Raw genomic sequence first — 17,209 nt, forward strand, 5'->3', positions numbered from 1 at the left:
TCGGCGTGGCTCGTTGGTGCCCTCGGCTGGCCAAAAATCGGTACTGCAGGCGAAGCGGGGTGCATGCGCAGTGGTTTCGGCGTGGCTCGTTGGTGCCCTCGGCTGGCCAGAAATCGGTACTGCAGGCGAAGCGGGGCGCATGCGCAGTGGTTTCGGCGTGGCTCGTTGGTGCCCTCGGCTGGCCAGAAATCGGTACTGCAGGCGAAGCGGGGCGCATGCGCAGTGGTTTCGGCGTGGCTCGTTGGTGCCCTCGGCTGGCCAGAAATCGGTACTGCAGGCGAAGCGGGGCGCAGGCGCAGTGGTTTCGGCGTGGCTCGTTGGTGCCCTCGGCTGGCGAAAAATCGGTACTGCAGGCGAAGCGGGGCGCATGCGCAGTGGTTTCGGCGTGGCTCGTTGGTGCCCTCGGCTGGCCAGAAATCGGTCCTGCAGGCGAAGCGGGGCGCATGCGCACTGGGTTTCGGCGTGGCTCGTTGGTGCCCTCGGCTGGCGAAAAATCGGTACTGCAGGCGAAGCGGGGCGCATGCGCACTGGGTTTCGGCGTGGCTCGTTGGTGCCCTCGGCTGGCCAGAAATCGGTACTGCAGGCGAAGCGGGGCGCAGGCGCAGTGGTTTCGGCGTGGCTCGTTGGTGCCCTCGGCTGGCCAGAAATCGGTACTGCAGCCCGAAAAATCAGTACTGCAGGCGAAGCGGGGCGCAGGCGCACTGGGTTTCGGCGTGGCTCGTTGGTGCCCTCGGCTGGCCAGAAATCGGTACTGCAGGCGAAGCGGGGCGCATGCGGAGTGGTTTCGGCGTGGCTCGTTGGTGCCCTCGGCTGGCCAGAAATCGGTACTGCAGGCGAAGCGGGGCGCATGCGCAGTGGTTTCGGCGTGGCTCGTTGGTGCCCTCGGCTGGCCAGAAATCGGTACTGCAGGCGAAGCGGGGCGCATGCGCAGTGGTTTCGGCGTGGCTCGTGGGTGCCCTCGGCTGGCCAGAAATCGGTACTGCAGGCGAAGCGGGGCGCATGCGCAGTGGTTTCGGCGTGGCTCGTTGGTGCCCTCGGCTGACCAGAAATCGGTACTGCAGCCCGAAAAATCGGTACTGCAGGCGAAGCGGGGCGCAGGCGCAGTGGTTTCGGCGTGGCTCGTTGGTGCCCTCGGCTGGCCAGAAATCGGTACTGCAGGCGAAGCGGGGCGCAGGCGCAGTGGTTTCGGCGTGGCTCGTTGGTGCCCTCGGCTGGCCAGAAATCGGTACTGCAGGCGAAGCGGGGCGCATGCGCACTGGGTTTCGGCGTGGCTCGTGGGTGCCCTCGGCTGGCCAGAAATCGGTACTGCAGGCGAAGCGGGGCGCATGCGCAGTGGTTTCGGCGTGGCTCGTTGGTGCCCTCGGCTGGCCAGAAATCGGTACTGCAGGCGAAGCGGGGCGCATGCGCAGTGGTTTCGGCGTGGCTCGTTGGTGCCCTCGGCTGGCCAGAAATCGGTACTGCAGGCGAAGCGGGGCGCATGCGCACTGAGTTTCGGCGTGGCTCGTGGGTGCCCTCGGCTGGCGAGAAATCGGTACTGCAGGCGAAGCGGGGCGCATGCGCAGTGGTTTCGGCGTGGCTCGTTGGTGCCCTCGGCTGGCCAGAAATCGGTACTGCAGGCGAAGCGGGGCGCAGGCGCAGTGGTTTCGGCGTGGCTCGTTGGTGCCCTCGGCTGGCCAGAAATCGGTACTGCAGGCGAAGCGGGGCGCAGGCGCACTGGGTTTCGGCGTGGCTCGTGGGTGCCCTCGGCTGGCCAGAAATCGGTCCTGCAGGCGAAGCGGGGCGCATGCGCACTGGGTTTCGGCGTGGATCGTGGGTGCCCTCGGCTGGCCAGAAATCGGTACTGCAGCCCGAAAAAACGGTCCTGCAGGCGAAGCGGGGCGCATGCGCACTGGGTTTCGGCGTGGGTCGTTGGTGCCCTCGGCTGGCCAGAAATCGGTACTGCAGGCGAAGCGGGGCGCATGCGCAGTGGTTTCGGCGTGGCTCGTTGGTGCCCTCGGCTGGCCAGAAATCGGTACTGCAGCCCGAAAAATCGGTACTGCAGGCGAAGCGGGGCGCATGCGCAGTGGTTTCGGCGTGGCTCGTTGGTGCCCTCGGCTGACCAGAAATCGGTACTGCAGCCCGAAAAATCGGTACTGCAGGCGAAGCGGGGCGCAGGCGCAGTGGTTTCGGCGTGGCTCGTTGGTGCCCTCGGCTGGCCAGAAATCGGTACTGCAGGCGAAGCGGGGCGCAGGCGCAGTGGTTTCGGCGTGGCTCGTTGGTGCCCTCGGCTGGCCAGAAATCGGTCCTGCAGGCGAAGCGGGGCGCATGCGCACTGGGTTTCGGCGTGGCTCGTGGGTGCCCTCGGCTGGCCAGAAATCGGTACTGCAGGCGAAGCGGGGCGCATGCGCAGTGGTTTCGGCGTGGCTCGTTGGTGCCCTCGGCTGGCCAGAAATCGGTACTGCAGGCGAAGCGTGGCGCATGCGCAGTGGTTTCGGCGTGGCTCGTTGGTGCCCTCGGCTGGCCAGAAATCGGTACTGCAGGCGAAGCGGGGCGCATGCGCACTGAGTTTCGGCGTGGCTCGTGGGTGCCCTCGGCTGGCGAGAAATCGGTACTGCAGGCGAAGCGGGGCGCATGCGCAGTGGTTTCGGCGTGGCTCGTTGGTGCCCTCGGCTGGCCAGAAATCGGTACTGCAGGCGAAGCGGGGCGCAGGCGCAGTGGTTTCGGCGTGGCTCGTTGGTGCCCTCGGCTGGCCAGAAATCGGTACTGCAGGCGAAGCGGGGCGCAGGCGCACTGGGTTTCGGCGTGGCTCGTTGGTGCCCTCGGCTGGCCAGAAATCGGTCCTGCAGGCGAAGCGGGGCGCATGCGCACTGGGTTTCGGCGTGGATCGTGGGTGCCCTCGGCTGGCCAGAAATCGGTACTGCAGCCCGAAAAAACGGTCCTGCAGGCGAAGCGGGGCGCATGCGCACTGGGTTTCGGCGTGGGTCGTTGGTGCCCTCGGCTGGCCAGAAATCGGTACTGCAGGCGAAGCGGGGCGCATGCGCAGTGGTTTCGGCGTGGCTCGTTGGTGCCCTCGGCTGGCCAGAAATCGGTACTGCAGCCCGAAAAATCGGTACTGCGGGCGAAGCGGGGCGCATGCGCAGTGGTTTCGGCGTGGCTCGTTGGTGCCCTCGGCTGACCAGAAATCGGTACTGCAGCCCGAAAAATCGGTACTGCAGGCGAAGCGGGGCGCATGCGCAGTGGTTTCGGCGTGGCTCGTTGGTGCCCTCGGCTGGCCAGTAATCGGTACTGCAGGCGAAGCGGGGCGCATGCGCAGTGGTTTCGGCGTGGCTCGTTGGTGCCCTCGGCTGGCCAGAAATCGGTACTGCAGGCGAAGCGGGGCGCATGCGCACTGGGTTTCGGCGTGGCTCGTTGGTGCCCTCGGCTGGCGAGAAATCGGTACTGCAGGCGAAGCGGGGCGCATGCGCAGTGGTTTCGGCGTGGCTCGTTGGTGCCCTCGGCTGGCGAGAAATCGGTACTGCAGGCGAAGCGGGGCGCATGCGCACTGGGTTTCGGCGTGGCTCGTTGGTGCCCTCGGCTGGCCAGAAATCGGTACTGCAGGCGAAGCGGGGCGCAGGCGCAGTGGTTTCGGCGTGGCTCGTGGGTGCCCTCGGCTGGCCAGAAATCGGTACTGCAGGCGAAGCGGGGCGCATGCGCAGTGGTTTCGGCGTGGCTCGTTGGTGCCCTCGGCTGGCCAGAAATCGGTACTGCAGCCCGAAAAATCGGTACTGCGGGCGAAGCGGGGCGCATGCGCAGTGGTTTCGGCGTGGCTCGTTGGTGCCCTCGGCTGACCAGAAATCGGTACTGCAGCCCGAAAAATCGGTACTGCAGGCGAAGCGGGGCGCAGGCGCAGTGGTTTCGGCGTGGCTCGTTGGTGCCCTCGGCTGGCCAGAAATCGGTACTGCAGGCGAAGCGGGGCGCATGCGCACTGGGTTTCGGCGTGGCTCGTGGGTGCCCTCGGCTGGCGAGAAATCGGTACTGCAGGCGAAGCGGGGCGCATGCGCACTGGGTTTCGGCGTGGCTCGTTGGTGCCCTCGGCTGGCCAGAAATCGGTACTGCAGGCGAAGCGGGGCGCAGGCGCAGTGGTTTCGGCGTGGCTCGTTGGTGCCCTCGGCTGGCCAGAAATCGGTACTGCAGGCGAAGCGGGGCGCAGGCGCAGTGGTTTCGGCGTGGCTCGTTGGTGCCCTCGGCTGGCCAGAAATCGGTACTGCAGGCGAAGCGGGGCGCAGGCGCAGTGGTTTCGGCGTGGCTCGTGGGTGCCCTCGGCTGGCCAGAAATCGGTACTGCAGGCGAAGCGGGGCGCAGGCGCAGTGGTTTCGGCGTGGCTCGTTGGTGCCCTCGGCTGGCCAGAAATCGGTACTGCAGGCGAAGCGGGGCGCATGCGCAGTGGTTTCGGCGTGGCTCGTTGGTGCCCTCGGCTGGCCAGAAATCGGTACTGCAGGCGAAGCGGGGCGCAGGCGCAGTGGTTTCGGCGTGGCTCGTTGGTGCCCTCGGCTGGCCAGAAATCGGTACTGCAGGCGAAGCGGGGCGCATGCGCACTGGGTTTCGGCGTGACTCGTGGGTGCCCTCGGCTGGCCAGAAATCGGTACTGCAGGCGAAGCGGGGCGCATGCGCACTGGGTTTCGGCGTGGCTCGTGGGTGCCCTCGGCTGGCCAGAAATCGGTACTGCAGGCGAAGCGGGGCGCAGGCGCAGTGGTTTCGGCGTGGCTCGTGGGTGCCCTCGGCTGGCCAGAAATCGGTACTGCAGGCGAAGCGGGGCGCATGCGCAGTGGTTTCGGCGTGGCTCGTTGGTGCCCTCGGCTGGCCAGAAATCGGTACTGCAGGCGAAGCGGGGCGCATGCGCAGTGGTTTCGGCGTGGCTCGTGGGTGCCCTCGGCTGGCGAGAAATCGGTACTGCAGGCGAAGCGGGGCGCAGGCGCAGTGGTTTCGGCGTGGCTCGTTGGTGCCCTCGGCTGGCCAGAAATCGGTACTGCAGGCGAAGCGGGGCGCAGGCGCACTGGGTTTCGGCGTGGCTCGTTGGTGCCCTCGGCTGGCCAGAAATCGGTACTGCAGGCGAAGCGGGGCGCATGCGCACTGGGTTTCGGCGTGGATCGTGGGTGCCCTCGGCTGGCCAGAAATCGGTACTGCAGCCCGAAAAAACGGTCCTGCAGGCGAAGCGGGGCGCATGCGCACTGGGTTTCGGCGTGGGTCGTTGGTGCCCTCGGCTGGCCAGAAATCGGTACTGCAGGCGAAGCGGGGCGCATGCGCAGTGGTTTCGGCGTGGCTCGTTGGTGCCCTCGGCTGGCCAAAAATCGGTACTGCAGCCCGAAAAATCGGTACTGCAGGCGAAGCGGGGCGCATGCGCAGTGGTTTCGGCGTGGCTCGTTGGTGCCCTCGGCTGGCCAGAAATCGGTACTGCAGCCCGAAAAATCGGTACTGCAGGCGAAGCGGGGCGCATGCGCAGTGGTTTCGGCGTGGCTCGTTGGTGCCCTCGGCTGGCCAGAAATCGGTCCTGCAGGCGAAGCGGGGCGCATGCGCAGTGGTTTCGGCGTGGCTCGTTGGTGCCCTCGGCTGGCCAGAAATCGGTACTGCAGGCGAAGCGGGGCGCATGCGCAGTGGTTTCGGCGTGGCTCGTTGGTGCCCTCGGCTGGCGAGAAATCGGTACTGCAGGCGAAGCGGGGCGCATGCGCAGTGGTTTCGGCGTGGCTCGTTGGTGCCCTCGGCTGGCCAGAAATCGGTACTGCAGGCGAAGCGGGGCGCATGCGCACTGGGTTTCGGCGTGGCTCGTTGGTGCCCTCGGCTGGCCAGAAATCGGTACTGCAGGCGAAGCGGGGCGCATGCGCAGTGGTTTCGGCGTGGCTCGTTGGTGCCCTCGGCTGGCCAGAAATCGGTACTGCAGGCGAAGCGGGGCGCATGCGCAGTGGTTTCGGCGTGGCTCGTTGGTGCCCTCGGCTGGCCAGAAATCGGTACTGCAGCCCGAAAAATCGGTACTGCGGGCGAAGCGGGGCGCATGCGCAGTGGTTTCGGCGTGGCTCGTTGGTGCCCTCGGCTGACCAGAAATCGGTACTGCAGCCCGAAAAATCGGTACTGCAGGCGAAGCGGGGCGCAGGCGCAGTGGTTTCGGCGTGGCTCGTTGGTGCCCTCGGCTGGCCAGAAATCGGTACTGCAGGCGAAGCGGGGCGCATGCGCACTGGGTTTCGGCGTGGCTCGTGGGTGCCCTCGGCTGGCGAGAAATCGGTACTGCAGGCGAAGCGGGGCGCAGGCGCAGTGGTTTCGGCGTGGCTCGTTGGTGCCCTCGGCTGGCCAGAAATCGGTACTGCAGGCGAAGCGGGGCGCAGGCGCAGTGGTTTCGGCGTGGCTCGTTGGTGCCCTCGGCTGGCCAGAAATCGGTACTGCAGGCGAAGCGGGGCGCAGGCGCAGTGGTTTCGGCGTGGCTCGTGGGTGCCCTCGGCTGGCCAGAAATCGGTACTGCAGGCGAAGCGGGGCGCAGGCGCAGTGGTTTCGGCGTGGCTCGTTGGTGCCCTCGGCTGGCCAGAAATCGGTACTGCAGGCGAAGCGGGGCGCATGCGCACTGGGATTCGGCGTGGCTCGTGGGTGCCCTCGGCTGGCCAGAAATCGGTACTGCAGGCGAAGCGGGGCGCAGGCGCAGTGGTTTCGGCGTGGCTCGTGGGTGCCCTCGGCTGGCCAGAAATCGGTACTGCAGGCGAAGCGGGGCGCATGCGCAGTGGTTTCGGCGTGGCTCGTTGGTGCCCTCGGCTGGCCAGAAATCGGTACTGCAGGCGAAGCGGGGCGCAGGCGCAGTGGTTTCGGCGTGGCTCGTTGGTGCCCTCGGCTGGCCAGAAATCGGTCCTGCAGGCGAAGCGGGGCGCATGCGCACTGGGTTTCGGCGTGACTCGTGGGTGCCCTCGGCTGGCCAGAAATCGGTACTGCAGGCGAAGCGGGGCGCATGCGCACTGGGTTTCGGCGTGGCTCGTTGGTGCCCTCGGCTGGCCAGAAATCGGTACTGCAGGCGAAGCGGGGCGCAGGCGCAGTGGTTTCGGCGTGGCTCGTTGGTGCCCTCGGCTGGCCAGAAATCGGTACTGCAGGCGAAGCGGGGCGCAGGCGCAGTGGTTTCGGCGTGACTCGTGGGTGCCCTCGGCTGGCCAGAAATCGGTACTGCAGGCGAAGCGGGGCGCATGCGCAGTGGTTTCGGCGTGGCTCGTGGGTGCCCTCGGCTGGCCAGAAATCGGTACTGCAGGCGAAGCGGGGCGCAGGCGCAGTGGTTTCGGCGTGACCCGTGGGTGCCCTCGGCTGGCCAGAAATCGGTACTGCAGGCGAAGCGGGGCGCAGGCGCAGTGGTTTCGGCGTGGCTCGTTGGTGCCCTCGGCTGGCGTGAAATCGGTACTGCAGGCGAAGCGGGGCGCAGGCGCAGTGGTTTCGGCGTGGCTCGTTGGTGCCCTCGGCTGGCCAGAAATCGGTACTGCAGGCGAAGCGGGGCGCATGCGCAGTGGTTTCGGAGTGGCTCGTTGGTGCCCTCGGCTGGCCAGAAATCGGTACTGCAGGCGAAGCGGGGCGCATGCGCACTGGGTTTCGGCGTGGCTCGTTGGTGCCCTCGGCTGGCCAGAAATCGGTACTGCAGCCCGAAAAAACGGTCCTGCAGGCGAAGCGGGGCGCATGCGCACTGGGTTTCGGCGTGGCTCGTGGGTGCCCTCGGCTGGCCAGAAATCGGTACTGCAGGCGAAGCGGGGCGCAGGCGCAGTGGTTTCGGCGTGGCTCGTTGGTGCCCTCGGCTGGCCAGAAATCGGTACTGCAGGCGAAGCGGGGCGCATGCGCAGTGGTTTCGGCGTGGCTCGTTGGTGCCCTCGGCTGGCCAGAAATCGGTACTGCAGGCGAAGCGGGGCGCAGGCGCAGTGGTTTCGGCGTGGCTCGTTGGTGCCCTCGGCTGGCCAGAAATCGGTACTGCAGGCGAAGCGGGGCGCAGGCGCAGTGGTTTCGGCGTGGCTCGTTGGTGCCCTCGGCTGGCGAAAAATCGGTACTGCAGGCGAAGCCGGGCGCATGCGCACTGGGTTTCGGCGTGGCTCGTGGGTGCCCTCGGCTGGCCAGAAATCGGTACTGCAGCCCGAAAAAACGGTCCTGCAGGCGAAGCGGGGCGCATGCGCACTGGGTTTCGGCGTGGGTCGTTGGTGCCCTCGGCTGGCCAGAAATCGGTACTGCAGCGCGAAAAATCGGTACTGCAGGCGAAGCGGGGCGCATGCGCAGTGGTTTCGGCGTGGCTCGTTGGTGCCCTCGGCTGGCGAGAAATCGGTACTGCAGGCGAAGCGTGGCGCATGCGCAGTGGTTTCGGCGTGGCTCGTTGGTGCCCTCGGCTGGCCAGAAATCGGTACTGCAGCCCGAAAAATCGGTCCTGCAGGCGAAGCGGGGCGCATGCGCAGTGGTTTCGGCGTGGCTCGTTGGTGCCCTCGGCTAGCCAGAAATCGGTACTGCAGGCGAAGCGGGGCGCAGGCGCAGTGGTTTCGGCGTGGCTCGTTGGTGCCCTCGGCTGGCCAGAAATCGGTACTGCAGGCGAAGCGGGGCGCATGCGCAGTGGTTTCGGCGTGGCTCGTTGGTGCCCTCGGCTGGCCAGAAATCGGTACTGCAGGCGAAGCGGGGCGCAGGCGCAGTGGTTTCGGCGTGGCTCGTTGGTGCCCTCGGCTGGCCAGAAATCGGTACTGCAGGCGAAGCGGGGCGCAGGCGCAGTGGTTTCGGCGTGGCTCGTGGGTGCCCTCGGCTGGCCAGAAATCGGTACTGCAGGCGAAGCGGGGCGCATGCGCAGTGGTTTCGGCGTGGCTCGTGGGTGCCCTCGGCTGGCCAAAAATCGGTACTGCAGGCGAAGCGGGGCGCAGGCGCAGTGGTTTCGGCGTGGCTCGTTGGTGCCCTCGGCTGGCCAGAAATCGGTACTGCAGGCGAAGCGGGGCGCAGGCGCAGTGGTTTCGGCGTGGCTCGTGGGTGCCCTCGGCTGGCCAGAAATCGGTACTGCAGGCGAAGCGGGGCGCAGGCGCAGTGGTTTCGGCGTGGCGAAGCGGGGCGCAGGTGCACTTGCTCGTCGGCGCTCGTTGGTGCCCTCGGCTGGCGAAAAGTGGGTACTGCAGGCGAAGCGGGGCGCATGCGCGGTGCTCGAGAGCCGGGCCCCCCGCGCTCCCGCGCCCCGTTCGCGATCGGCGCATGCGCGGAGGGCGGCGCATGCGCGGCGGCGGGCAGCAGCATGGCGGCGCGCGGGGACGGAGTTTTCGCTGGGGCGGCGGCGGGTGCGGGCCGAGGCCGCCCGGAGTCGGAGATCTGGGGGCCCCGGTGAGGTGAGCGCGTCCCCTCGGGCGGCCGCGGGCGTCGGGCGGTTTCTGCCCGCGGGGGCCGTCGCTGCGTGGAGGCGGAGGTGCGGGGCGAGATTTGGGGAGGGGGCTCGTGCCTGGCGCCGCGCCGCGCCGGCAGCGCGGCCCAGGGTCTGCCGGGAGCGCGGGTTTGACCGTCCGTTTGCCGTGTGTCGCCCTCAGGGCCCCGGTTCCTCCCTGGCGCGGCCGGGGCGGGCGCTCGCCCCTGCGGAGGCGGCCGGGAGGAGCGGCGAGGCTGGCGGGCCCCGGAGCGGCGCTGGGCGGACGGCTCCCGTCGCGGCAGGCCTGCCCGAGGGTGCTGGTAAGTCGCAAGGAAGCTTAAAGCTACCGGACCAAACCGACTTAAGGTCACTTTGAGCCAGGTGCAGTTAGCGCAGCGCCGAGAACGTTTACTTGAGAGTTGTAGCTAGGGAAACGAGAAGGTGGACAGGGGAAAAATACGCCCAGGCGCCCTGAGGCCTCCCCCAGTCGCAGGCACAGACTGTGGGCCCCAGCCAACCCGGGTACCAACTGACTGTAACCCCTGCTGAGCCTCGCTGAGCCCCGCGCCCTCCTGCACAGCTGCCCCACAGCTGTGGGGTTCCCCAGTCCAGTGTGTGTCGATGGGTCCTCCGTTGCCTCTTACATCTCCCCAGGCACGCGTATGCTGCACAGGAGTGTGGGTGTCTCCAGCAGTGGCACAGCAGCCTGATGCCTCTTGTCTGGAAGGTGGGGTCCTTCACAGCTCTTCTGGGCTCTTGGTGAGTTCCCTGCTGCCTCTTCTGGCATTCTGTACAAGCTCGTAGATCCTTCCTCCTCTTCCAGTGGCTTCTCCTGCAAAGCTGACAGCCACATGCAGCACTGCTGTGCACTCAGTACGCATCTGGGGTGGCACCCCTGCCGTTGAGGGCCCTGCAGATTCCCACCCTTCCTGCTTCCAGCTCCCCCAAAAGCCAAGAAACCACCCACAGATCCTGTCCTAACACCCCTACAGACCCCAAAATGCCTCCAAACCCTGCCACAACATTGTCACTGACTCCAGACTTTCCCCCTCCAAGCCCCATACAGTCCTAAAACCACTCCTAGACCCTGTCCCCACAGCAGCGAGGTGTCCTAATTAGAGGGTGTGATCTGTGTCCCCCTTGACTCAGTCCTGCTTTGGAGAAAAGAGAATTTGCAGCACTTCTTGGTGAAGAATGTTGGCAGGTGGGTGCACAGATGACAAACCGATTTTTCTCTCTCTTTTTCTGAGCCACCTCTCGGGACCCTCTGTGCCTGCAAGAGGACTTTCTAAATGCGGCTGGTCTAGGATAATTGTGCTCTGTGCAATGCTTAAGGAGAACATTAACATACAATTGCAGGCTAAGGAATAACCTAAACAAATAAAAGGCTCAGGAAAAGCCTAAGGGAACGCTGAAGGGCTATGGGAAGCCCCCAACCATACTGTAGAAAAAAGTGTGGGTCTTAGGCACGTCCTCAGAGAAGGAGAGATGTGTTACTCCAATCCATGGGACAATGGGTGCTATTAATTACCACCTGTAATTACCAAAAGTTCTGTAAAAGCAGAAGGGGCTAGAGATGATGCATAGCAGATTATGGACTATACGTAAAGTTGAAACAAACAACAACCCCCTCTTAAAATAGAAACAGGTTAGTCCTAGGCAGTAGATGAATGTAGCTTTGAGTAATGTGAAGAGCAGGGGTTATGTCAATCACCCTGAAAGCCCTGGAGAAGTGGTGCAAAAAATCTATACCCTTGTGGCCTCATCAGTCTTTTGGGTTTGTTTGGCAGGGTAGTCCACTGAAGGAGAACGTTTTGAAGAGAAGCAGCTAGACCTAGTGATCCAGTTGTTCACCTTTGGTCATTGCCTCTAAGGCAAGCATCCACGTATAGGAGGAATAATCTAGGAGATGTATCAAAAAGGTAACAGGTTTGAAACAGAGGCAGGCAAATTAAGTGCTGTCATTCTTCCATGTAGTTAAAGACTGAGAGAATTGTTGGTTAAGCATGTGTATACAAGGGTTTGAGAAAGGATATTGAATGGTACAATAACACTGAACCAGACTAAGGTTTCATGGAAGATGGCATAGGTGTGTATTAGGTGATGTGCCTGCCTGTCTAATAACCTAGCCCTAGTTGCTGTATGTTTTGTTACCAAACTGTTTACCTGTAACGTATGATGCCGAGGGCTGTTATAACTGCTGTCTCCATCTCCCCAAAAGGGAAACCCCATTCCTCCTGTTGAGGAAGGATCCCTAGGAATAGTGATCAGGATAACAGATCACCAACATATAACAGAAGGTCTGCACGTGTTACAAAAAGTATGCTGCATACATATTTCTTTGCATGTGACTTTATGTATCTATGAAGCATCATATTTTAAGAGCTACAAGACAGCAACTTATTATCATAGGGGAATGATAGTCAAGTGACCAGAGTTCCCGAAGAGGAAGTGAGAGTGAGAGAGAAGTATCTGAATTGTAAAATTAAGAGGTGAATTTCAGGAAGGCTCAATTGGTGCAACCCCAGGTTCCTGATATGGCAATGGTATTTGGGGAAACAGGAATATAGTAGCTAGAAAAAAGGTTAAAGCCTTATGAAATTAAGACTCTTTCTTGTCAGTTCCAACTTTAGGGCAATTTTAGGAGGATTTAATTTCCTCCGGCAGTGTTAATATAACTTGCGTGGTATCGGCAGACCACGGTGGGAATTACGGGAAAGGAGTCAGGAATGGAGCTGGAACAAGGAACATGATGCTGCTTTCACTCAACTGAAAGAAGCGGCTGTAAAATCTCCTGCCCTCAAATTCCCAGGACAAGGCAAGCCTTTTTCAGTAAGGATTCCCACATCTACTGATTCCATGGGAGCAGCGCTGCTGCAAAAGAGCAGTAGAGGGAAAGTGGGTGCCAGTGGCATCATCCTTACATCCCCTTTGAGGCCCGAACAGAAACTCTCTGGCTGTGAGAAAGACTGTTTAGAAGCAATCTGGGCTGTAACTGTCTTTGAGACTTTTACCTTTTATCAGCCCAGATGCAGCCCAATCTGCTCAATTCCCTCTAAACTAGCTCATGTCAGGGAAATAAATAGGCAGCAGAGTATCCTCTGTCTAAGTGGGACAGTGGGCACTGATCTTAACAAGGGGGGAGTTACAGTGCAAGTGTACCAAGAAGCGGATCATCTTCTGTGCATCTGAATTGAATGAGGGGTAGAGCGTGGTTGTGCCAAAAATGTGGACACAGAAGGCTTCTGAAAGATTAAGCTCTAGGAGCTACTTAGTCTAACTTCCCTTTCACAGCAACCCAAGTGTCTTCATGGCTTCCAAAAGGGGAGTTGGGGGAAGCGGTATTTGTGGCTTGCCTGTGCTCGTTTGCTTTGCTTGTGTGTATATTAGATCTGCTTTTGTGCATATAAACGGGTTTGTCTTATGATTTTCTGCAGAGCTCTGATTTTTTTTTTTTTTTTGCTTTGCTTTATACTTTCGGAGGATGATGGATTTTACCGTGCCTCCATCAACAAGCGCTGGCTGACAAAGTTATAACGTCCCAGCGGAGACTCTTAGGCAAGACGGAGGAGTTCAGACACGCAGCCTGCCAGAAGAACGTCACCTGGGAGGGGTTGCTAGCCTTGAGCTATAGGCGCTGATGCATATGGCTCATTCTGGCAGACACGGAGGGGTTTTCTTTGGTGGCAGAAATTGTAGCTTGACTGTACACCCTATAGCGGCAGTATTTTTGTGTTTATAAATTGTGTTAATCTTAGGTATTCAGAACATCGGGGATCGACTACATGCTGCCATGAAGAACTACAGGCTACCGCGCTCAGACCTTTGTAAGTTACAGCGTGTCAAGAGCGGCCAGGAGAATCCAAATGCCAGTGGAAAGATTCTCTGCGTGGTCCTGCTGAAGAACTTCGGCTGTAGGAAGGTTGGCTGCATCCTCACTGGACTTGTGAGTAATAAGCCACAATTCATGGACCAGCCAAGGAGAGAGGGGAATAGTGGGCCCGTGGGTGCACCCTCGCTCTTGCAGACACAGACACTCTGGAGGTATAGGGATACAGGCAAGCAGGCCCACAAGTGGCCTCCACGTGCCTTTCGGTGTGGCTGCGGGTCCTCCACACAGCAGTGCCCAAGTGGACTTTGGGCCCAGCGGTACACAGAGAGCTCTGCAGCTCAGCAGGTGAGTGGAACTGGAGCGTGTTGAGGGCTGTTCCGGGCTGTCTGGATCCATCTGGTTCCATTCGCTGTCCCTCTGTCCAGCGCTCCATCTTTTTCTTTCTTTCCCCGTAGCTCTGTCCGATACCCCGTCCCTTTGTTTAGCTACTCAGTGCCCTGCCCAGTTCCCCATCCCTCTGGTACTCTTTGCATCCCTCTGTCAATATCTTCCTCCCTCCGACTGGCTCCCTATCGCTCTATCCAGCTCTCCATCATCCTTTTCCCCTCTCTGTCCCACTACCTGCCCGCTGTTCCTCTGTCCAGCTCCCCATCCCTCTGCTGCTCTTGTCTGTCTCTTTGTACCTTTCCAGCCTTCTCTCCCCCTCTCCAGCCTTCTCTTTCTATTTCTGTCCCTCTGTTCAGCTCCCCATCCATCTATTTGTCTCCCTATCCCTCTTTTCCCCTGCTCTATCTCATCTCTCTGTCTGACTTCCCCTCCCTCTTTTTTTTCTCTCCACCTTTCTGGTTGGCTCTTCGTCCTTCTCACTCTCTTCCCATTGCTCTGACTGGCTCCCTTTCCCTCTCTTCCAGTCCCCGTTCCTCTGTCTGGTTCTCCACCCTTCTCTTTTGCTTCCCGTCCCTCTGTCTGCTTCCCCTTCCCTCCTTTCCTCTCTTTATTCTTCTGTCCACTTCTACATCCCTCTTTTTCTCTCTTCTGCTCCCTGGTCCTCTCTTCAGCCCTCCACCTGTCTGGCCCTCTGTCCTCTTTTTCTCTTCCTTTGTCCAGGGCCCTGACCCTGGGGCTAGGTCTCTATCCTTCTCTTTCTTTTTCCATCTGTCAGCCAAGCTCTCTATCCCTCTTTCCTTCTGTTCTGCTCCCTGTCCCTCTGTCCAGCTGAAGGTTCATCATTCCTTTGTGTTTTGTCTGGTGTGGAAGGTGTCAAGAGGCAATTGGTGCTCGGCAGAGACGATCAGTAGCAACCAGAGGGTCCCATCAATCTGCCTGGTTCAGGTCATGTCAGATACCCCTGCAGTGACTCTGTGCAGAGGCATGGGGCTGCGGATGTGCAGTGGGGGAGCACTAATGGGCCAAAGATGCTGTGGGGGGATGTGGTAGACATTAGCATGTGGTAGAGATTAGCAGAGGCTCTGAGTATTCGGGTGTTAGGACAGGTGCAGGTAGGGCAGGGTGTGCTAGGGCAGTCTGGAGCTGCTGTTGTCCGTCTTACACGTCAGCGCAGTCTGCAGTTACTGTGTCTTGTCTGCCTGTGCGCAGACAGGGCTGCTGCGCGGTGCAGTTGGAGTCGTGATTGTGTCGCTGGCATTGAGCCCTGTTTTCTGACTTTATGCAAACTGTTGTCTTCCCTACATCAGCCTTACTCTGCTCCTCTTCCAGGAGCCTGTGCTCAGCTCTGCTTTCCAACACGCTGTCACGTCACAGGGATTTCCAGCACGGTCTGTCTAACTTGGGCCACATGCTAGGCAGCCTGAACGAGTGAAGCAAAATCCTTCTTCTGTCATTGTCCAGGCCAGAGTCAGTTTCCCATCAGCTCAGTCTCCAGAGTTTGGAGTTTTTGGAGGCCTTAGTTTTTATCCTGCCTTGGCTGGACAGTGCTTTCTGAGAGTGTCCGTCAGCGGCACAGTTTCCCTGAGGAGGACCATCTACCGAAGGCTGGAGGTGGCCGAGTGCCTGAGCGAGCCTGACTGTATGTGAGGGCTGCCGTGACATCCTTGCGATAAAACGGAGCCTGAGAGAGTGACTGGAGCAGTGTAGAGGGTCAGTCATAATTGTGGGAACAGTTACGGGCCTTGGACAAGGGAGTAGTTCTAGGAGGGCTGCGCAGTTGCCTGGCCTCTCAGTAACTGTTCTGGCTTCTTTGCAGGTGCTGAAGCATAGTCTGGCAGTCGAAGGAGCGGTGTCACAGCTGGGAGCTCTGCGGAGATCTGTGGTTGGCCATGAAGGTCGAGCTCTGACTTGCAGCGTGGACGCAGCTAAGTCTTGGGGCTGCACTGTGTGTGTGCAGGGCTGGGAGGTGGAAGGTGGTTGTCCCCTAGGTGGTTGCTGGAGTCACTGGCTGTGGATGTTTGCCCATGGAGCTGAGGGGACCAAAAATATTAATTGTCTGTAATGGAGTTGAATAAGCGCTTGCAATGTTTCAGGTAGGTTCAGTGGAAGTGCAGCTTACTGCAGTCCTGTGGAGCGATTCTTGCATGTGCTCACATTTGAATGGTGGCTAAGACCAAGCTTATAAACAGCAACTGTAACGTGATTCTGATGCATATCTTCCTGTTCTGCTGTACTTCTAAATGAAGGGGAAACTTCTTAAGCTGTGGGCAAAACTTGCAAGCTCATGTGTACTTTGGTGTGTCTTGCTTAAAGCTGAGGGTTTGGAGTTTTTCACTTGAGGTTTATTGTTTAGTTTGTTGTTGAGGGTCTGTCACTCAGGGGCTATGGTTTATTACTTTATTTTGTGGGGCTGTCTTTATCAGTCAGGGTTTACAGTTTGCTGACTTAGCGATCAGGGCGCAGGATTTAAAATCCAACCTCATCCGTAAATTTTAAAGCAACCACTTGGGTTCCAAGATTTGCAATTTGTCACATAGGGTTCAGGGCTTACGCCTTACTGATAAATGACAAGGGCTGAATCCTTAGATAATAAACTGTAAGCCCCGAAGCCTAAGCAGCAGGGTGCAAACCCTTCTCTGGGGTTCCTAACCTTCCCCTGTTCCCAGCGTTCAGCTTTGTGCACTGACCTGAGGTCTGGATTTGATAAGGCGCAGGCCCATCGCACTGAGAGTGGTGATGTGACAGGTGAGGTGAGAGCTGTGAAAGTGTCTTGCAGGGCTCTAGTCTGGGGTAGGGCAGTAGTGCAGACAGGCAGGATCAGAGATCAAAGATCTTCTCACCTGTCAGAGCTGAATCCTATCCCTGAAGGAAAAAGTAGAGGGGATAGGCTGTCAGCTACTCAGACGCCTGCCGCGTCAAGGGCAGCAGCAGGAGCTGACCCTTCCCCAAAGGACCGACGAACGCTGGTGCGGAGATGACTCTTCAGGTGTCACAGGGTAAGGGGAAGCATGCTGGCACTGAGCTCCATGGCAAACTCCCTCCCAGGTGTTGCTTCTGCGCAGTAAAACAATAAACAGTTGCTTTACTCTTTGCACTCGTGTCTGTGGTTCCTGCCGTCGCTTTGCCTGAAGATGATGCCCAGGGGAGGAGGTTACACATTGTGTCTGGGATTGGGAGCTGGTCCCCACATCCTTTGTTCTTGGGGGTCCCTGCGGTTCCCAGGGACCCCAGTGCTGTTCACAGGGCTCGGGGTAACTTCCCTTGCATTGCCTCGACCCTTGGGGCTCTTGGTGGAGTTTCCCATTATCCTGGGGGCAGCCAGGGCTCCGCAGGGCAGTGTGAGGGCCCCAGACTGCTCCCAGATTTGCTTTCAGCACTCTGCAACGTCTCTCATGTGTCGGTGGCGGGGGCCTGTGCGCCTGGGGCTGGGAGACACTTTCCCTGGGGACAGGGGGAGCCTGCAGGCACCGTCCCGTCAGCCGCGCTGAGCCCTGTGACATGTCCTGCTGCCCCTTCGGTGTGCACTGAGACCCTGCACTCGTACTTTGCTTTGCCCCACAGCCCTGCGTTTGCCCTCCGACGCCCTCAGGACCCCTCCGTTCACGTTCTGAGGTGCCCCCGATCCCTCTGTGTGCCCCGGGGCCCAGTGCTGGTTTTGCAGCACGCCACAA

At 60.5% G+C, this 17,209-nt stretch overlaps 1 long non-coding RNA gene across 5 annotated transcripts; it reads left to right on the top strand.

Annotated features, from left to right (window-relative positions):
• Positions 1 to 8,926: 8,926 nt before the first annotated feature.
• On the top strand, positions 8,927 to 16,628 carry LOC138064148 (uncharacterized). 5 transcript variants are annotated; one of them, XR_011137430.1, is made up of 3 exons: positions 8,948 to 9,305; positions 9,501 to 9,639; positions 13,078 to 16,628. It is a non-coding gene; the product is annotated as an uncharacterized lncRNA (long non-coding RNA). The 5 variants fall into 5 exon arrangements; XR_011137431.1 differs by lacking the exon at positions 9,501 to 9,639 and having other exon boundaries at positions 8,927 to 9,305; XR_011137428.1 differs by lacking the exons at positions 8,948 to 9,305; positions 9,501 to 9,639 and adding an exon at positions 9,646 to 11,639.
• Positions 16,629 to 17,209: the final 581 nt, after the last annotated feature.

This window comes from Struthio camelus, chromosome W (genome assembly GCF_040807025.1).
Source record: "Struthio camelus isolate bStrCam1 chromosome W, bStrCam1.hap1, whole genome shotgun sequence".
Lineage (NCBI taxonomy): Eukaryota > Metazoa > Chordata > Aves > Struthioniformes > Struthionidae > Struthio > Struthio camelus.